Below are 5,537 nucleotides of genomic sequence, written 5' to 3'. Positions count from 1 at the left end.
TGAGGAATGGCTGGGGGTGCCGACTGCACAGCAGACAGTAGCAGGGATAACAGAGTATAAGGGCTCTAGTGGGGGGAGGGTGCCATCTGGGAAGTGGGTATGTAGTTGAATAAGATAGTTTGGGATGTTCTGTGTGATACACACACACACAAATCAACAAATTACAAAAATGTATTATATTTGAGGAGGAAGCATAAAAATTTATGTCATGTTAATTAGTAGAGGTGATGAACATTACCATTGAAATCCACCTGATGACTTTATAGAAATACACAGGTGCCAAGGATCCGAGTGCAACTGATTATGACTACTAATAATCAGATACATACAGATTAGAGACGCGTGAGCCAACACCTCAGTGTTAGCAGCAAAACCAATGAGTCTTTCTGTAAGAAACAGTATATTTTTAAATGAAATGGAGAGCTTTTTGAAAGGTTCAAATCTCATTCAATTTTATGTCTTACAGGGCTTATACTGAGTTCAATATTGTATAACTGTATTAATCAACAGCAAACCTAAAAATTTTATAGCCACTTTTGAAAGAGATGTATCTTTGCTCTGTAAACTGTTATTGAGTATGTTAAAGCTGTAATGAAATGCTTCTTCAAAAAATTTTTTTTATTTTATAAAAAAGGGTCGGGCGTGGTGGCGCACGCCTTTAATCCCAGCACTCAGGAGACAGAGGCAGGAAGATCTCTGTGAGTTCAAGGCCAGCCTGGTCTACATAGTGAGTTCCAGGACAGCTGAGGCTACAGGGAGCTCAAAAGGACCAAAAAGAAAAATTTATTAAAAATAAAATTATATCTGTATAGTGGTCCACACCAGTCACCCACACCAAGGAGGCTGAAGCAGGAGGATTGTGAGTTCAAAGCCAGCCTGGGCTACATGGCAAGACCATCTCCTCCAAAAAAGCTGTATTTTTGCACACTTGAGTTTCTATAACTAAATACATATACGCAAATATGGACATGACAATATGAAGATGACAGGTTGAAGAAATGAGGAGGACAGCATAAAGTAGGGCAGAGCTCTGAGGATACTCACAGTGGTGAGAAGGCCAACTCATCCTAACCAAAGATGTGAAGGATTTGAAGTAGTTATGGAGATGGGACCGGTCAGTCAGATATTATCCCACAGCAAGTGAAGAGCAAAGAGATGAGCGCACTCTGTGTTGAAAGATAACATGATGGGAAAGGCTGGTCCTGACTGACAGCTGGGGCTGCTGAGGACTGCCCTTCATTTTATCCTGAGCCTCCATTTCCTGTCATCTGGACTATAAGAGAGTGATACTAAACAAGAGACAGAAACTTAGTGGGCTGGGTGTGGTGGTACATGCCTTTAATCCTAGCACTAGGGAGGCAGAGGCAGGTAGATTTCTGTGAGATGGAGGCCAGACTGGTCTACATAACAAGTTCAAAGTCAACTGGGGCTAGGGCTATAGGGAGACCCCATTTAAAAATAAACAGAAAAAGAAAAGAGACAGAAACTATGAGAGAAGTTACACAATTCATGTTTTGCCATTTTCCTATACATTTATCTTTGTAATTATCCTTACAGTAAATTCTAAGATGGAAAAGAAATCATTAAATGAAGAACAATTTCTTGACTACACTAGAAGGTGGGAAGCAGTCTGGAGAACAGCTGGAATCGAGCCCACGGCACAGAGAAATGTCATGGGAGGGATTCCCTGTTCAACAGAAGTACTTTCAGGTTGAGTGGCTTTCTTGGCATGTAATTTGCACTGTGCGAAAGAGCATATTCCAGATTTGCTAGGAGGTTAGCATGAGCCATTGTGCACGTAATTTCCAGTTCTGTAATCTCTGCCATGCAAATAGAGGCTGGGAAAATCAGGTTCATGCAAATAAGGGCAGTGCTAGTTGATCAAAGTCAGGTTCTGGTCTAAGGGTCAGGACACTAGGTGCCTGACTGCAGCTTTGTGGTGTCAGAGTGCAGCACTTTTCTCTCACAGTTTGGGATTTCTGGATCATGCTTGTGAAAATTCTTGGGTTGGCTCCATTTTATGATCTCTTATTAGTTGCCTTCCCTCCACAAAATTGGGGTATGAAGAGGTTAGCTAACTCTCCCAAGGTCAATCAGGAAGTGATGGAACAAGATTTGAACCAGGTTCTGTGTGGTATATAAAGTCCTACTTTTTACTCATGTCACTGAAGTTTACTCAACTTCCTACACTTTTCTTTTCACAGAATAAAAAAAAGGATAAAAAATAATAGTAAATAAAAATAAATAAATAAGTAAATAAAAACCACTTTGCAAGTCTAAACATATAGTATTCTCACTGAGATTTTTAATATATAAACTGAAAGAAAAGATCATTGTTTCTGAAAATACACATAGTTGCTTGTATCAAAAAATAAAATCTCAGGGCTAGAGAGATGGCCCAGCAGTTAAGAGCACTGGATGCTCTTGCAGAGGACCCAGGTTCAGTTCCCAGCACCCACATGATGACTAAGAACCATCTGTAACTCCAGTTCCTGGGGACCGAAAGCCCTCTTCTGACCTCCACTAGCACTACACGACACACCCAACTGACCAACTCCCCCATAAGGAATCCAAACCTGCAGACATAGTTGATATGTCTGAGAAAGACTTTGCTTTTAAAAAGAATTCATGATCACATAGAAGAATCAAATGAACAGATGCACGAATTAAGGAAATCTATCTAAGACCTTGACAAGACATTCTCCAAAGTAAATGAAAAAGTCAATAAATTGGAGGGGAAAGTCCAAAATATGGAGGGAAAATATCAGCAAGGGGATTGAAACATTGAAAAGGAACCAAATAGAAATACTTGAAGTGAAGGCGATGGTCAATCAAATAAAAACCACAACAGATACCATCACTGGCAAACAAGACCATCCAGAAGGCTGGATTTCAGGGACAGAGGACAAGTCTAGACAATAATACAAACGGGCATGTATAAGGGGAAACTTAAGGAGCATGAATGAAATTTTCAAGAAGTCTGGTATGCATACAAGAGACCAAACTTGAGGGTTCGTGGTATAGAAGGAGCAGAGATAAAAACAAATACAGGGGACTGAAGAGATGGCTCAGCGGTTAAGAGCATTGACTGCTCTTGCAGAAGACCTGGATTCGAATCCCAGCACCCACATGGTGGCTAACAACCATCCATAACTCCAGTTCCAGGGTATCCGAAGCCCTCTTCTGTCCTCTGCTGGCATTGCATGACACAGGTGCACTTACATGCAAGCAGAACACTCATACACATAAAATAAAAATAAATAAAAAATGTTAATAAAAAAGCAAGTAGACTAGACTATTCATAAAATTATTGCAGAAAACTTCCAAAAAAACCCTAGTAAAAGAAGTAGACACCCAAACACAAGAGATACGTAGAACACCAAATGGATGCAACTAGAGAAGAAACTCTCCGTAACGCATCACAGTGAGAATGGCAGAAATACAATGTAAGGTGTCTACAGAGATGGCTCAGCACTTAAGAACCCTGGCTGCTCTTGCAGAGGACCTAGATTTGGTTCCCTGCATTCACATGCTGGCTAACAACCTTCTACAACCCCAGCTTCAAGGGACCTGGTACCTTCTTCTGACCTCTGCAGGCACTGCATATCATGGGTACACTTACATACAGGCAGGCAAAACACTCACATACCTCCAGGCACTGTGATGCATGCCTTCAATCCCAGCACTCAGGAGGCAGAGGCAGGTGGATCTCTGTGAGATCAAGGCGAGCCTGGTCTATATAGTGAGTTCCAGCCCCAGCCCACCTGGGGAGACGATCAGGCACTGTTCATGTGCTGCTTGCCCAGTTAGGGTGGCCACGTGTTGAAGCCCCTCTGTCTCCATTCTTGACATGCTTTGCTAACTGCTGACCTTGTGGTATCTGCTGGACACTGACAACCTTAGTGGACATTGCCCGATGCTGACCTTGGCAGGTGTTGCCCGTTGCTGACCTTGGCAGATGCCTGCTAGCTTCTCATTAAACTAGCCTCTCTTTGTTGCCAGGTTATGTGACCAGCTTGTAGTTTAACATGAACATATCTTGCTGCTCTAAAAACTAACTCTTACAGCTACTAAAATGTAGCTATAGTTTTGTTCCAGCTCCTCATTGTTAGCTCCTTGTCTACAGGGAAGGCAAGGGCAGTCTCCTTCCTGGAAGAGGTAGAGCTTTTTAGAAGCCATCCTAACCTACAGCTTGGTCTGTTGCAGTTAGGTATAAGAATATAGGACAGGGCAACAGTGCACTGAGTAAGTTTCTTGAGGAGGCAAAGGGGGTGGTGGCGGTAGTGTGGGAGGGAGGCATGGAGAGTTATTCAAGGGAGCCAGCCAGGGCCAACTGGGACTGGCTTTGTTGTTTGCCGGGAGAGTCCTGTCTCTCCTATTTGGTCAGGTTGGCTCTCTCACACCCACCTGCAAGCCCTTTATTTACTTTTGTTAGTATTGACTTTAACCTATTTTTTAACTTTAACATTTGTTTTCACGATAACAACTGCAAAAGCTTTGGAAGAAACAACGCTGTACATGCCACAAATATAGAACAGTAAGGAAGAATTTGGTTTGCCTACCTCAAATTTCAGTTTTAATGTATTAAAATTTTAAAATAAATCTCATAAATAAATATGTCAAACTGTACAAGAAGATGAATCGCTTCTTAAGTGGACAGTGTGTCTTTCCTCTGGGATTTCTAAATAAGGCCTCAAGATACTCTAAGGCAATTTCCATTTGACAGTCAGTAAACCTCACATAGAATAGAAGAACTTTGATGTCTGCATTTAATTTTTCATAAAGCAAAGCAAATAATTGATGCTTTTACCTAGGTTTTTAAAAATAAAAATTGTTATTTTGAGAGCAAGGTTGAAATCCACCCCATGAGTTGCTTGTCAATGAAGCTATCGTGCAGCCTTAAAAATACAGGACATTTTTCTGGGTGTGGTAATACATTCCTTTAATCCCAGCACTTGGGAGGCAGTGGCAGGTAGATTTCCGTGAGTTCAAGGCCAGCCTGCTCTACATAGAGTTCCAGGCCAGCTGGAACTACAGGGAGACCCTATCTCAAAAAGACCCCTAAAAATAATAATAAGTAGGATACTTTAAAACTTTTTCTATTAAAAATGTGAATTTTAAACCCACATTGTTGGATCTTCATGAGAACACTATCCATATTTCTTTACAACTCAGTTCATTGACTTCAAATAATTGGGGCATAGCTTCAAAGACCTCAAGAGTCTCACCAATGATCTCCATGGCTTTGTAAAGCTGAAATTTTTTTTTTATTGTTTTTTAATCATTATTTTTTTATTTTTTTTTCATACAGAAGAATTCATTCCAAAGCAATTGACATTGAGACGTTTTCACATGCATTTCTAATCTCTATATACATGACTATCACTGGTCACAGTCGCCCACCTTCTGAGCTCCTCGGCATCTGAGCATGAATACAAACTCGTCAGATAGACAGCCTTCCTCTCCCACTAGAGGCTCCATACTCTGCCATCCCTGTCACGGTCCACTGTGTTGTCAGCACCCTCATCCATTCCCCC

The 5,537-nt window shown here is 41.3% G+C and overlaps 1 long non-coding RNA gene across 1 annotated transcript in view; it reads right to left on the bottom strand.

The window, feature by feature from the left end:
- LOC115067503 overlaps positions 1 to 3,878 on the bottom strand; it is a 46,692-nt gene extending 42,814 nt beyond the window's left edge. Inside the window, exon 1 of the long non-coding RNA XR_003846913.1 lies at positions 3,765 to 3,878. This is a non-coding gene — a long non-coding RNA (uncharacterized LOC115067503). The remainder of the gene's footprint in view (positions 1 to 3,764) is intronic.
- Positions 3,879 to 5,537: the final 1,659 nt, after the last annotated feature.

The sequence above is a fragment of the Nannospalax galili genome, unplaced genomic scaffold, assembly GCF_000622305.1.
Source record: "Nannospalax galili isolate Female #2095 unplaced genomic scaffold, S.galili_v1.0 scaffold125, whole genome shotgun sequence".
Taxonomy (NCBI): domain Eukaryota; kingdom Metazoa; phylum Chordata; class Mammalia; order Rodentia; family Spalacidae; genus Nannospalax; species Nannospalax galili.
This window is presented reverse-complemented; position numbering and strand designations above follow the sequence as displayed.